The 15,916-nt window shown below is 42.0% G+C and overlaps 1 long non-coding RNA gene across 1 annotated transcript; it reads right to left on the bottom strand.

Moving 5' to 3' along the window:
- Positions 1 to 13,342: 13,342 nt before the first annotated feature.
- Positions 13,343 to 15,889, bottom strand: LOC309507469. The gene is made up of 2 exons (XR_014209153.1): positions 15,746 to 15,889; positions 13,343 to 14,365 (listed from the first exon to the last, which is right to left on the bottom strand). It is a non-coding gene; the product is annotated as an uncharacterized lncRNA (long non-coding RNA).
- Positions 15,890 to 15,916: the final 27 nt, after the last annotated feature.

The following is a 15,916-nucleotide window of genomic DNA, read 5'->3' as shown; positions in this document are numbered from 1 at the left end:
TGATGACAAGTAAAATACGGTTATATTGTGAAATATAATTACAATGATTTTTTTCCCGATTTTAATATATTTTAAAATGTAATTTATTCTTGTGATGCAAAGCTGAATTTTCAGCATCATTACTCCAGTCTTCAGTGTCACATGATCCTTCAGAAATCATTCTAATATGCTGATTTGCTGCTCAAGAAACATTTCATTATCAATGTAGAAAACAGTTGTGTTTAATATTAATTGTTGAATCAGTAATCATATTTCCCCCAGGATTTTTTGATAAATAGAAAGTTCAAAAGAGCAGCATTTGTTTGAGATTATTGTCACTTTATTGTCACACTTTTGATCAATTTAGTGCAGCCTTGCTGAATAAAAATATGAATATATTTTTTTTAATATTTTTACTTTTAAACATTAATGAATTCTAATATTCTCAAAACTCTAAAATCTGCAAAATACAGCAGTAGCGTTCTATTCCTTCGGCCACACTTTAATATTTTTCTAAAACAAAACATAAGGTTCCCTTTCAAGGGAACTCCCGTTGCGTCGAGAAATGACGCTGTGGGAACGCTTTGCGTGATGACGTCTTGAAGCACATGTAAAATCAGTCCAATGGTGTGGCGGAACGTCAGAGGCGGGTGACGTCACGTACCAGGAAACTATAAAAGCCGGCCCAAAACAGAAAACGAAAGCTTTCTGAGTCTTCAGTTGCGCTCTGTGTTGAAATCTGTCCTTGTTATTTGGTGTTGTCTGTCTCTATATATATATATATATATATATTCAGTATGGCGAGCAAGCAGCAGTATCGAGTGTGTGTCCATCCCTGCCCGCGTTATTTAACGGGAGGTGACACACACACTCTTTGTGTTGTTTGTTTGGGAGAGGAGCATGCCCAGTCAGCACTCGAGGGTGGTGACTGTGAGCATTGCTGTGCGCTTCCATTGCGTACGCTCCGATCCCGTTTGGCTCGGTTCAATCCCGACCACGTTCCCCAGGGCTCGGGTCCCGCCGCGGCTGAGGCTCGGCGGCGATCTCAGACCTGGGGTTCGCAAATGGATCTGTCAGTGGATGTTGAGACGGGCTCTGCCTTATCTCAGCATCAATCTGACAGATCCAGTGCCTCTCATCAGGGTGCGGAAGCACGCGCTGCGGTTTCTTCCCCCCTGATAGAGGCACCAATACTGCAATTGTCCAGCTCTGAGGAGTTGGATGTTGTGAGTGTTGAAGCTGAGTCTGAGGATTCGCCACCTCAGTCTCATGCGTTTGAGGAACTGCTCGATGTTATTACTAGAGCAGTTGACAGACTGTCTATTGAGTGGCCAGAGGATAGGCAGGACGTTCGCTCGAAAAGTAAGCTCGACGAACGCTTCCTGCCATCTCGTGCTCAGCCTCAGCGAAGAAGCCTTCCGTTTTTCCCCGATCTCCACACCGAGGTGTGGAGATCGTGGGGAAAACCGGTTTCATTCAGAGTATATGCACCACAAACATCTCACTATTCATCTATTCAGAAATATAAAGATTATGGTTATGGGGAGATGCCGAAGGTGGAGGAGACGCTTGCGAGCTATCTCTCTCCAGCAACGGCATCTTCCCTGAAAGCTCCTTCACTTCCCTCTAAACCAGTAAAATATACTTCATCCCTGGTTCATAAATCTTATGCAGCCGCTGGTCAAGCAGCAGCGTGTCTGCATACGATGTCCATTATGCAAGCATATCAAGCAGAATTATTGGGGGATTTAGAGGAGGGCGGGGGAATTGGTCCCGATACAGTGGCTGAACTACGCAGAGCCACAGATTTGTCTCTCAGGGCCACCAAGGAGACCGCTAAATCAATCGGGCGGTCTATGGCAGCCCTGGTGGCCACTGAGAGGCATCTGTGGCTCAACCTGAGTGATATAAAAGAGAAAGAAAAACATGTTCTCTTAGATGCTCCGGTTTCCACTGTGGGTTTATTTGGCGATGCAGTAAACAGTGCAGTAGCTAAATCTCAGGAAGCTGCTAAACAGGCAGCTGCATTGCAAAAACTCCTCCCCCGCCGTTCTTTCTATGAGGCTGCTGAGCGGGAGCAGCCTCACTCCTCTAAAAAGAGCGCTGAGCACCGTGCCACTCAAAAACAGAGCGTTTCCTCCCGTGCTCCCCCACAAAAACCTCGGGGACACGGAGGGCGCGCTCAAACCCAGCAGTCTTCGAGGGGTAGAACGGATCTGCGGACCGTTATTACCGCCAAGAAGGCTGCTGGGAAAAAGTCCTGACGTCCGAGGACCCAGGACAAATGAGGGTAGTCCCCCCCGAAGTAGAGCGGTTAACACCTCATTTTACGGTGCCCGTCTCTCTTCGGTGCCCTCAGGGGACCGTTCTGCCAACCCTGCCACCTCTGGTGTTACAGGGCGCAGCGGTCTCCGGCGAGCACATATCTCAAGGTCCACCCGGAAACGTAGTGGCCTCGGGATGCCCGCCCCCTCCGAGGAGGGTGCTAGAGCAGTCTGTTCGGTCGTTCCCTGCCGGTTCGCCGTTACAGGGCGTCGAACCGACTACTCAACAGCAACAAAATCCAGAAACCAGTCTCGAGAGGCTGGTACCTCTAGTAGAATCTTTGACAGCGTGGAAGCTACTGTCAAATGTTTCTCGTTGGGTCCTGCAGACCGTGGAAAAAGGGTATCAGATACAATTCAAGAAACGCCCACCTCGGTTTATGGGGGTCCTGCCCACAGTGGTGGGCCCCGAGCAGGTTCTGGTTATGGAACAGGAAGTGATCACTCTGTTAGAGAAAGGGGCCATAGAATATGTACCTCCCTCCAGCAGGGAAACCGGGTTTTACAGCCGGTACTTCATAGTTCCAAAAAAGGACGGGGGATTGCGTCCCATTTTAGATCTTCGAGTTCTGAACGAGTCAGTCATGCAGCTCAAGTTCAAAATGTTAACATTGAGGCAGATCGTGCCACAGATCAGGTCCGAGGACTGGTTTGTCACGATAGACCTCAAGGACGCATATTTCCATATATCCATCCGTCCGTGTCATTGGAAGTTCCTGAGGTTTGCTTTCGGGGGCAAAGCATACCAATATCGAGTTCTTCCATTCGGCCTAGCTTTATCACCCCGCACTTTCACCAAATGCATGGATGCAGCTCTGGCGCCACTGCGCCTCCAGGGTATTCGCATTATGAACTACATCGACGATTGGTTGATTTTAGCTCATTCGCATCAGATGGCGGTTCAACATCGAGATGTTGTTCTCGCCCACATGAAAGAGTTGGGGTTATGGCTGAACGCCAAGAAGAGTGTGCTTTCTCCATTACAGAGGACCACTTTTCTAGGCGTGGTTTGGGATTCTGTGTCGATGCAGGCGCGCCTGTCACCGCCACGGATAGATTCCATCCTTGCAGCTGTGAAAAGTGTAAAGCTAGGCCAGCTACTCACTGTCAAACAGTTCCAGAGACTGTTGGGTCTCATGGCAGCAGCTTCCAACGTGATACCTTTTGGACTGCTACACATGAGGCCCCTGCAGTGGTGGCTCAGGACCAGGGGGTTTTCCCCGAGGGGCAACCCATTTCGCACAATCAAGGTCACGCGGCGATGCCTACGTGCCTTGGTTATGTGGAAGAAGCCTTGGTTCCTGTCCCAGGGCCCAGTGTTGGGAGCTCCTTGTCGTCGCAAATTGCTAACGACGGATGCTTCCCTCACGGGCTGGGGAGCGATCCTGGAGGGTCGCTCGGCTCAAGGTCTGTGGGAAGACCATCATCGTTCCTGGCATATCAATCGCCTAGAGATGTTAGCTGTCTTCCGGGCTCTGAGGAGCTTTATCACAGATCTCAGGGGGCACCATGTGCTAGTACATACGGACAACACATCGGTAGTCGCCTATATCAACCACCAAGGGGGTTTGCGCTCGCGCCCGTTATCCAACTTGGCACGCCATATCCTCTTGTGGTCCCAGGGGAAGTTACTGTCACTCAGGGCAGCTTACATCCCCGGGGTACAGAATATAGGAGCAGACACTCTGTCGAGGCAGGGGCCGAGGCCCGGGGAATGGAGGCTCCACCCCGAGGTGGTGGAGCTGATATGGAGGGAGTTTGGCCAAGCACAAGTGAATCTGTTTGCGTCTCGAGAGACGTCTCACTGTCCACTTTGGTTCTCCCTCACGCATCCAGCTCCTCTGGGACTGGATGCTATGGTACAGACGTGGCCGAGGCTACGTCTGTACGCCTTTCCCCCAGTTGCTCTGCTCCCGGGAGTTCTGGAAAGAGTTCGCAGGGACCGGGTCCATCTACTTCTTATAGCCCCGCGCTGGCCGGGCAGAGTATGGTTTCCCGATCTTGTGTCCCTCCTCGACGGGCATCCTCTGGAGTTACCCGTCAGGAGGGACCTTCTGTCCCAGGCAGAGGGCTCGATATTTCACCCTCGGCCAGAACTGTGGAACCTGTGGGCTTGGCCTCTGAGGGGGCCCAGCTCATAGAGTCAGGTCTCTCAACCGAGGTTGTTGAGACCATTCTACAGTCCAGAGCTCCCTCCACGAGGAAACTTTATGCCCTGAAGTGGAGAGTATTCACTTCCTGGTGTAGTGACCGTCGGTTGGACCCAGTCCACTGCCCAATTGGTACAGTGCTGGAGTTCCTGCAGGACCGGTTCACTGCAGGTCTGACCCCGTCCACTTTAAAGGTTTATGTGGCGGCCATAGGTGCTTACCACATTCCTTTGGGTGGAATGTCTGTGGGGAAAGACCCCTTGGTATCTCGTTTCCTTCGTGGCACTTGGAGGCTGAGGCCTGCAGTTCGCTCTAGGGTGCCACCTTGGGATTTGTCCTTTGTGCTACAAGGCTTATCCCAGGCCCCCTTTGAGCCCATTGAGGAGGTTCCTGAGAAGTTTCTTACTCTGAAAGCTCTTTTCCTTCTGGCTATTTCTTCTCTTAAGAGAATAGGGGATCTTCAAGCATTGTCGGTGGCTCCGTCATGCTTAGAGTTTGCTCCGGGTATGGTTAAAGCGTTCCTTCATCCGAGACCGGGTTATATCCCCAAGGTCCCCACTAATGTGGTCAGACCTGTTGTTCTGCAGGCCTTCTGTCCTCCTCCCTTTCAAAATGCTGACCAGGAGGCTAATAATTTGCTTTGCCCTGTGCGGGCGTTAGACGCTTACGTCCACAGAGCTGCCTTGTGGCGTAAAAGTGATCAATTATTTGTGTGCTTTGGGTCCCCTAACAAAGGGGGCCCGGTGTCTAAGCAAAGGATGAGCAAGTGGGTGGTCGAGGCTATCTCACTTGCTTATGAGGCGGCTGGGCAGCCTTCTCCTTTGGCTGTCCGGTCGCACTCGACGAGGAGTATGGCGGCCTCTAAGGCCCTTATTTCAGGAGTTTCTTTACAGGACGTCTGTGATGCGGCAGGCTGGTCCTCACCGCACACTTTCGTCAGGTTTTACTCTCTGGATCTAGACTCTGCTCCAGGGTCTCATGTTTTGTCTTCCTAGTGCTGCTCTACGGATTTCACACAGGACAGACATTTGTAGCTATGGAGGCGTTGGTATAGACGTTCCCACAGCGTCATTTCTCGACGCAACGGGAGTTCCCTTGAAAGGGAACGCCTCGGTTACGACTGTAACCTCGGTTCCCTGAAGAGGGAACGAGCGTTGCGTCGCCCTGCCATATCTCCTTCATGCCTGTCAGCTCGACTTCAGACTTTTACGAAGCTTTCGTTTTCTGTTTTGGGCCGGCTTTTATAGTTTCCTGGTACGTGACGTCACCCGCCTCTGACGTTCCGCCACACCATTGGACTGATTTTACATGTGCTTCAAGACGTCATCACGCAAAGCGTTCCCACAGCGTCATTTCTCGACGCAACGCTCGTTCCCTCTTCAGGGAACCGAGGTTACAGTCGTAACCGAGGCGTTTTTGGTGAACTTTGCAAATCAAGCCCAAAAGCAACTTTTGAAGGAGCATTAACAGTTCAAGATGATTTGATTTATTGCAAATAATATTGCTTAAAGGGAAAATTCTGTCATAATTTACTTATCCTTACAACAAGTTTGACTTTCTTTCTGCTGTCAGTAAGGTGATGAAAATAATGACAGTATTTAATTTTTGGTCAACTATCCCTTTAAGACTTTTTTTCACTCAAACTCACTCAAAATGCATTTTTTCCCAAAACAAGTTGACTGCTACTTAAAGTGAAGGAAGTAGAGGACTGAATCGTGTTTGCACATACCTGCTGTGAGCGCTGAGCATTAAGTTATTACTGATGTTACATTTATAGAGCATTACATTCATACCGGTGTGAAATGAATCATTTCACCTAAATCCTTTTGAGGTTTAAAACTGCATGTTTCTTTGTTTTTGATTTTTTACAAAAACATAAACTCATATTTCTAAAGGGAATCTAGGGAGAGGCCGTTTATTTGCCCAATACACGATCATTCAAAAGAAACTAATATGGCAAGTCAGTAGTTGCACATTATGTATTTTCTCAGCCCCACCCACCAACATGTCATCCGTTCAACCCTCTGCCACTTCAGCAGAATGATTTAATGTCCATATCCTTTTCACAGCCCCCCTATTATTGTCCACGGTGAGAAATGGCTCTAGTCTCTTTTTATAAGGTTAAGACAGAAAGTGACAGGGCAATACCTGTAAACAGGCCGATGAGTCTGGGAAAGACAGAAGACCTAATCTCAGTTTGGTTGGATTTATCATATCTGCTCTAGTAATCCTTAACACAAAGCCTGGATGAGTGCCGTCTTTGTGTGTGTCAGAATAGCAGGCTTGCAGAACAAGCCTTGGCGTGTATTTTCTTTTTTCTCTTTTTTCTTTGTTCAGCGGTAACACTGTGGCAGGTATGGAATCTTAGGTTACAGTGGGGATATCTTCTGACAACATGGAGGTACTGAGGGTACTGGGTGGGGTAAGCTGGGCCGGAAGGTTGATGTGGAGCATCGCAGCTATGTGCATCCATACTGCATGACACGCAAAAAAAGTCTAATTCTATCATGACAACTCTCGGAAGATTTTAGCATGGTAATGGATATGACAATGTTAATGTATTTGGTCTTGGCAGAATAGATCTGCTACGCTGCAGCAGACGAACGCTGAAAGCTGCTATAGTGAATGGTAGCCAGCTATGTAAATGTTGAGCAGCAAGCTCATTGGCTGCAGATGCAACATGAACCAATCAGCTTGTGCCAAGTAGTTAACGCTGTAAATATATTTTTGTTAAACCACCAGAGGCAAACTTTTGTTTAAAAGCTTAATTAGAATGGAACTTTTAAGATTGACCGTATTTTCGTTTTCAGTCAAATTGCCTTTTGATTGGGAGTGCTTGGGGCACTACTATAATAGCATCAAAAAGCACTATTTTTAAAACACTAAGAAGGCTCGACACAACATGAAACTGTGCTGGAAGTATCACCAGAGGCTCGACACATGAACTTGAGCATTGAAAACATTGTTTGTGTACACAGAGTTTACTAAAAAGACTGATTTTGAACAGCTCACTGTAGCTGTTGTTGTTTCTGTCCGCCGCATTTTGACAGTCAAAAACAGTCGATCTCCAAATGCAACGTTACAGGGAGGAGAGTAAAGATGGAAAGCTCATAAAGCTTAGTTCCATACAAATTCACGGATAATTTGTTGTTTTGTCGTTAGTGAAAATCAATATTGACCTTGTATTTGAAAAAGGATCCTCATATACACTGTAAAAAGTGAACAGTTGGATCAACTTAAAAAAATTACTTCAATTGGTAACACCTAAAGAAATTAAGTTTTCTCAACTTAAATTATCATGTAACGTGTAAAAATTTACTGCATAAGATATTAAGAGTAGTTTAAAGAGAATAGATCTTTAATATGTGTATATTTTGGCACATTTTTCACTTGTTTAAAGTATAAACAAGTTAAAAACGAGTGGAAAAAAATCTGCCAGCGTAGGAAGACAAAATACACTTATATTCAAGATAATACAGTTTATGAAAGCAAATCTTAACGTGTAAACCCTGACATATAATATAATAGCCAGATTTATTTATTTATTTAATTTTTGAGAGCAGTTTATTGACAAAAAGTTTTTATTGAGTATCATATTTGATGTTGTCATATTTTGACTTGTCATACTTGAGAAGAAAAAAACAACTTGATTTTATTCAGAGACACAAACAGAGCAAAAATATGCAATTTGGTGCAGTTAAAAAAATTAAATTAAATGTATTAAAGTATAGCAGACTACTTGCTTAAAATGTTTATGAATATCACTAGTCACACTATATCTTCCAATAATATCTTAGTAAGATGATATTTACATCCTTTTTATGATCAAATGTCTGTTTTTATTGTGGGAGGGCAAAACATATAATGAAATACATACGATATAATGATGATTGAGAAATGTACAAATAAACATTCCTCAAAAGCCTGATGTATTATACTTGATACTTACATTTTAACATGATTTGTTTAAAAATGATATATGGATAATCATGTAAACCTAAGCTGCTTCAGCCCTGCAAGTGTTCATCTTGAAATTTGACTAACAATATACAATTTACTTCATAAAAATCAGTAAAGATTTCACAGCAATAAGACGCGTACCACGACCTGAAGAAGGATGTTTTAATAATCATACTAAAAAACCTTTTACTTGCAAATTTTTTATTATAAACAGATGGCATGCAATAGATTGCGTACAACAGGTTTTTCAGCAAAGATTTGATCATGTTGATAATTTGTGTATCAAATATTATAGGGTTAATGTCTTGTTTAATTATCAAGATTAATCTTGTTTAGTGATTTTTAAAATATATATCTTTTTTACTAGAAAAGACTAATCAAAAAGACTCATTAGAAAGTCACTTTTGCAGTATATTTTTGTCTCTATTTTTTCTAGTTTCAAGCACAAATCCAACAAAATTTTTATGTTTTTGCTTTTGCCAATGAGAGTAGAATATATTCTCTTGTTCTGAGCAGAGTTGGGTAACGTGAGTAACATGACGTGAGTTACGTAATCAGATTACTTTTTTCAAGTAACTAGTAAAGTAATGCATTACTTTTACAGTTTCAACAAAATATCTGAGTTACTTTTTCATATAAGTAATGCAAGATAATTTGTTTTCCCATTTATTGACTGACAGCTCTCCTGTCCCAATGTAAAGAGAAATCAGGAATAAGTGCAGAGGCGTTGTGTGTGAACATGATGGTCATTGTAGATCTAGACTAAATGTGAACAAACATTTACTCATCTCACTTGCACAAAAACAGATTTTTTCTGTTATTTTGTTAAACAAACAAGGTGAGAAAAAGTAACGCAAAGGTAACGTAATACATTTCCATAAAAAGTAACTGAGTAACGCAATTAGTTACTTTTTTAGGGAGTACCACAATATTGTAATGCATTACTTTTAAACCTAACTATTCACAACACATGGAATAGTTCTAAGGATGCTTATAAATAATAAAAAATAAGACTAAATACTGTAAAATTATAAAAAACTGATTTAAAAAATGTATATGGCAGCATGAATCTGCATGAGTAATCTTTAACAGTGAGATAATGTGTAATATTTAAATAATCAAATATTTAAAATTATTCCGAGGAGCTGTAAGTATGACAGAGCTCAGTTCTGCGCAGACCTTATACTGAGACATGCTGAAAGAACAAAAGAGCCACAGGTGCAAGCTCACTTTACACCTTGACCTGGTTTGTCAGCTTGTCTGCTGAATTTGTGCCACTGCAAAGCGAAGTGTCAAAAGCAGCAAATCTGCGTTGACGAGAGGGAGATTAAGGGCTAGAGGTCAGAGAACAAACACAAAACTCCTCGGAGATTCAGGGAATTCTCCAAAACACAATGCCGTTTTACACACTACGGTTTCCTTTATTGTTGAATGAATATCTGATGGCTAAATGTGGCTGGATTGCAATCGGATATGTTAAGTATGCGTGCTTTGTGTATGCGCACATGTGTGTTTATTTGTTGCTCTTCGGGTCTGTGAACCCGAGCAAGGTGTTACAGCAGTGCAGCTGTTAAAAGACGATATCACTCTTTAGTCATTGTGTGTTTATTTTGTGTGTGTGTGTAAATGCACCTGGGGGTGTCCATGCTTGCAAACCTTCTGAAAACCTCAAAGCTGTTCTAGCTGAGACACAGAATACCTGCATCATTGTCACTTCAGCACCTTAGGCAGGCAGAAGGCAGTGGATGGGGAGAATAAGTCATTTGTCAAGAGCTGGGCAAGTTGAAACTACAACCCCATTTGTTCCACTATAGAGCAGGTTATGGATCCAGTTAATGAGAAGAGACAAGGTCTTACACATTTTCTAGCACACACATATTCACATGCAAACATTGACCTAGCTGTTCACACACACCCACACACACAAAAATGGCCGCAATACTCGCTGTAATGCATGGAAAGCGTGAGAGACGCTTTGTCATCTGTCTACATTACTGTAATAATGTAGATGGGGAAGAGTCAAGTGAAAGGGGAAGAGTACTGCAATGACACATAAAAGAACAATGATCATTCACCATAAAGTTTCTACAAGTTATGATGTGTCAAGAGGCAAGACGTCCTTTTGACAGCCTCCGTCTCGTGAAATATGAGCCTATATGTCTGAGGAAGTTATGAAATTGTGTCCTGAATATAAAAACAGGCACTGGCTGGTGAGACATAGATTCTTTCAAACTGACAAATGACCAGGCCCAGTACATTTTAGCATTGTGTTTTTGTGGTAAATGTGGTCAAATGTATTCAATGGAGCTGAGAGTACCACACTAATATAGCAGGCTATACAGTATAGGAGTTTAGTTCAAAAATATATATGTCTGATATAATATATTATATAAACTATTCAATTTAGTCTGTTGTAAGCGCTTCTTAAAGAGGCAGAAAAAAGCATAGAAGTAAATAAACTCAAAATGTAAAAGACTAATGGTCTAAGGATCATTTGTGGTTTTGAAGCCACGATAAGAGAACAGTTTTCAATTATTCTATGGTTCAAGTCAGACTCATTCAACTTATCACTATTTCAGCTTATCTTCTAACAGAATGATTAAACAGATTTGTTTTAAGGGTTAGCGTATACATACCCTTGAAAAAAAGAAGTGTGCTCAATTGTATGTGCACTTTTAGTGTACTTTTAACTTTTAGGAAATATATAAAGAATTTTGAGCATCAACAGAATATGTTGTATCCAGGAACATGCCTTACTTGGCAAAATCAGGGTGACCTGATATATATAAAGGATATATATGTGACCCTGGACCACAAAACCAGTCACATGGGTCAATTTTCTGAAATTGATATTTATACAACATCTGAAAGCTGAATAAATAAGCTTTCCATTGATTATGGTTTGTTAGGATAGGACAATATTTGGCCGAGATACAACTATTTGAACATCTGGAATCTGAGGGCGCAAAGAAATCGAAAAATTGAGAAAATCGCCTTTAAAGTTGTCCATTTATGTTCGTGATTGTGCTGCATTCACTCACCAAAATAAATGTTTTATACATTTATGGTAGGAAATTTACAAGATATCTTCATGGAACATAATCTTTACTTAATATCCTAATGATCTTTGGCATAAAAGAAAAATAGATAATGTTGACCCATACAATGTATTGTTGGCTTTTGCCACAAATATACCCGTGCTACTTGTGACTGGTTTTGTGATCCAGGGTCACATATAAAGAATTTTGAGCATCAACAAAATATGTTGTATCCAGGAACATGCCTTACTTGGCAAAATCAGGGTGACCACATTCTCATCTCAGGTAGCATCAGAAACTCACTGCACCAGCCTGATAATGACCTGTTTATGTTTACTGGCCCAGTGTGATATTAGATGCCTTAAAATGAATGGTTTTGTTTTTGTGCATCATAAATTCTGTTGGTGGTCATTAGCAGCCTTGATTCTTTTCCACTACCACACTGTGCCAGCTGTTCTCAGGTCACATCAGTCACCTGACATGGACACATCTGTCTAACCTCACTTCTGCCCTTTGCAACACATTTTACAATCGCCCTCCTGCTGTACTCTCATTGCAATCCATGGCCATCAAACTCACCCTCAGTCTGAATCAAAACGAGCCTCTCATACATATTCAATATGCAGCCTTTCCAAAATCTACATGCTTTAAGGAAAGACTGGTTGCATGTGGACTTTTGTGGATGATTTTTGCATGCATCATGAGTGTTCATTTTGGCAATGTGTGTGTTTTTAGGCATGGCGGAAGAACATCGTTTTCATACTGAGAATCTGCTGTGACAGATTAAAATGGCAAATGATATTCATGTCTGATGTGCATTGTGGGTTTTCAGCTGATCACACTGAGATGCATAAGAACTGAGGGTTCAGTCAGCATAGTAATGTTCATTATACCAGTGATAACAAAAGCATGACAGCTGCATTTTTTTCCAGTTGCTGGCTCGAAAGAGATGAAAAAATCCAACGTCTCTGACAATTAATAATTACAGTCCCTTCCTTTTGAAAATAAATGCTGTAGTAAAACTGTAGTATATATAGTGGTTCATTGGATGTAAAATGACAACATATGGCATTCGTAAGAATTTGTAGAAACGTGTACAATTTCATTTGTAAGTTATCATACATTCTGCTTATGCCGTAATAAGGCTTTTGCTTATTTATTGCTAAAATGCAATAGATGTTCCAGCAATATTTTTTTTCAGTGTACAAATTTAGACAAGGCCCAAGACAGAGATCCTGTAAATAGAAAATTCCCATCCTTGCATAATGCATCATTACTATAAAGGCCCACAGATAAAAAAGCACTTCAGTGTCGTTTTGCTCTGACATTGTGGCAGTGAAAAGACTAGAGCTTTACTATATGTCAGCCATGAAATGTTTAATGAAGGATCAAGAGTTATGCAGGGAGAAGTGGGACAGTGCGTATGGGAGTTGCTTTTCCACATTTTCCACAAGTCTGCCATCTGACTGGCATGTCTGAGCACATTCTGCGGAAAAAAACGGTAGGGAGGGGGGTATAAGACGGTACATTGTTTAGAGGATTACTGTCATATCAATTTTAATATATTTCTCAAACATGTTAAATGCAGGCTATCCACACTGGGCTGCTTCGTTCACAAAACTGTCCTTATGGGAGAAAAGGTGGCCATCAGAGCTGAAATAGATGGGCATATAAGAAAGACTGGGGCATTGCTCAAGGATGAGTTGTGTCTGTAAGGGGAAGGAATGCTATAAATCTCTCTGGCAATGTTCCGGTAAATGTCTAGAGTCATCTCAAAGGAGCAGTGGAGGAGATGTCTTATGTGTTTTAATCCGGCAAAACACCTTTGATTCTGAATGCTTATTCTTTTGTTCATTCATTCTTTTTTTTTCTTTTTTTACAGTCAATGAGACTTAATTCAACTTAGCTTAATTTAAAACCATAATCATTACTTCAATACAAACCTCCTATGTAGCCATACTACTACTCCAGGAAAAGTGAGAAAAAAAAAGCAATACAACTGATAATTAGTGGAAATGAAGATCAAAAACAGGAAAACAGGAAAGAAAATGTCAAGTAAGAACAAAGAGCTGCCAAATATGAAAGAATATTTAAGTTACAAATTCACTTGCTTTTATAAGCAGCCCAATAATAGAGCAATTTTATATTTATGGTGAGTGGGTTTAATTGCAAATCTTATATAAATAAATAGTTTTACACCTGCAGTGTGACTAACTTAAAAGCAGTCAAAAGTAATGCAAAAAATACATTAATAATATTTTGTATGGTTACGTGGCAAAAAATCCTCTGCTTTCCCAAGTACAAAACAGTCTGCTTGGAAAAAAGCCCAAGCATTTAGTTCAAAACATACTTTATGAATTACAGTACTGGTGGATACGTTAATACATGTACTTCTGCTCTAGTCAAATTGACTTGCAGGTCTAATCAAATACTCAGATGAGAGAAAAGGTCAAAAAGCACATTAATGCTCTAATAACGCAATTTTTGTTGCTTCCCAATGGTGCCGTGGTCATATAAAATTTGAAATTCTAATGCATTTACATGAATAATTAAACCAGAAAAAAACAGCGTTACAAACTGACTCAATAAATAAAATCCATGATGTATTATTCATATATGTGATGTCTAAATTGGACTTTAATGTGGGTCACAAAGCTTAGTTTTGGAAAATAACAACAACTTTGTCCTCTTTTGCTTGTTTTCTCTAATGGTATTCTGACAGGGTCTCACACAGGCACTGCGATCATGGTAAGAAATCCAAATGAAGGGAGAAGTGAATAAAACTGCTGGGTCTCATTGTGCGAAGCATCTCCCGTTTTCATTCCAAGACTGCAGTAACTAAGCATCCTCCAAACCTCACAGAAAGCATCTGATGTGTGCCCTGCGTCTCAATTCCACGGCCGGCTCCTCGCTTCTGTCAATCAAACACACAAACTCATACACACAAAACTATCTCATATAATATATTCAAATCAAGAAACAAGTACAAACAACTAATGTTGACAAAGGACCTCCAGTGACACCACAAAAAGGCTCAATCAGGGAGAGCGGCACTGCGGCAATGACAGTTTTGTATGGGCGACAGCTGGTTTTGTTAGAGCCGACTGAGAACAAACCCAGTTGTGCTGGGAGCGTGTAAGAAAAGACCCCGGAGATGTCTGAATTTTGGAATGACGGAACGCCTCTATGCTGTCCATTCAGAGAGGCCGGATGGATTTTCCCAACCTAGTAGTTCTCACGCTTAGTGCTGCATCTCAAATAAACCTCCTATGGATTCCCAACTTCAGAGAGGAGGCCAAGGAGGGGTTATTGGGAGTGGGGGGAGGAGTGGGTCACGCGTAAAAAGGCGTTTTATAGAGATGCTGATTTCTCATTCAGCCCAGGCTGAGGGGGTACGGAGGCCCAGGAAGGAATGCAATGTGGAAGAGAAAGAGACAGAGAATGATCGAAGTTCTCTTTCAGGGTATGTTTACACGACAACGCTGTACTAAAAAACTTTGCGTTTTTCACGTACAGACGACAACGTTGTCAGAACGATCCCGTTCACACGGATCCGCGATAACGACTAAAAATGCTGTATTCTGCTGCCAGGCCAGTAGTTGGCGATGTCACGTGGTAAAGAAACACTACGCGCCAATAGACTGAACACGTAATACGCATGCGCATGATGTCACCGTTTTCACAAATTTGCATTTTTGTTGTTTACATGGAGGATGATAACAGTATAATTTTCAAAAGCTTGCATTTTCAAGCCACCAAAATGCCATTGTCATGTAAACGAATGGCAAAAAAGCATAATTTTCCCCATTTTTTTGTTGAAAACTGTGTCATGTAAACGGCCCCTTAGAAGTTATACTATGTATTTAAAGTTACCATGAAATCAAAATAGACATTTCCACATTTTTTCATGGAATATTGCTGTATTTATTATAAATGATTTATCCTTGCACATGATCATTTTTTCAAATTTGTTCAAATTTTTATCAAGTCATGTACCCTCGTAATCAATATAACGTCCCCTCCCTCTTGCAATGACTTTGCAAGTGTTTAACCAAATTATAGGATGATATGATATGATGATATATCTTCTCAGATGATGTGAGACAACCTGTCACTCACATGAGATCACAGCAAAAACAAACCACAACCATCCAATCAATTCCCAATGGACAAACTCAAGTCCCATCCTCCATTTTTCTTGCTCGAGAAGCTGTTTCACTCGTATGTCACAATAGGGAAGAAAAGACTATCACAACTGTGCCATGCCGACTTTCAATTTTGAGAAGCAACTTACCGCTGGGAATGGGGTGGCCTTTCAACCCAGCCTGGGAAAACCAGCAATTCTCTGCAAAAGCATTCAAAGGTTGCTTTTTCTCACCTGCAGATAGAAAGAAACAGAGAGTGAGAGAGAGGGAAGGAGGAGGAGTGTTTATCACAAGCCCGGCTCTTCTTTTGCAGTCAGGCG

Source organism: Leuciscus leuciscus (assembly GCF_965113295.1).
Source record: "Leuciscus leuciscus genome assembly, chromosome: 10".
NCBI lineage: Eukaryota > Metazoa > Chordata > Actinopteri > Cypriniformes > Leuciscidae > Leuciscus > Leuciscus leuciscus.
The sequence above is the reverse complement of the archived record's forward strand: the minus strand, read 5'-3'. Positions and strand labels throughout refer to the sequence as shown.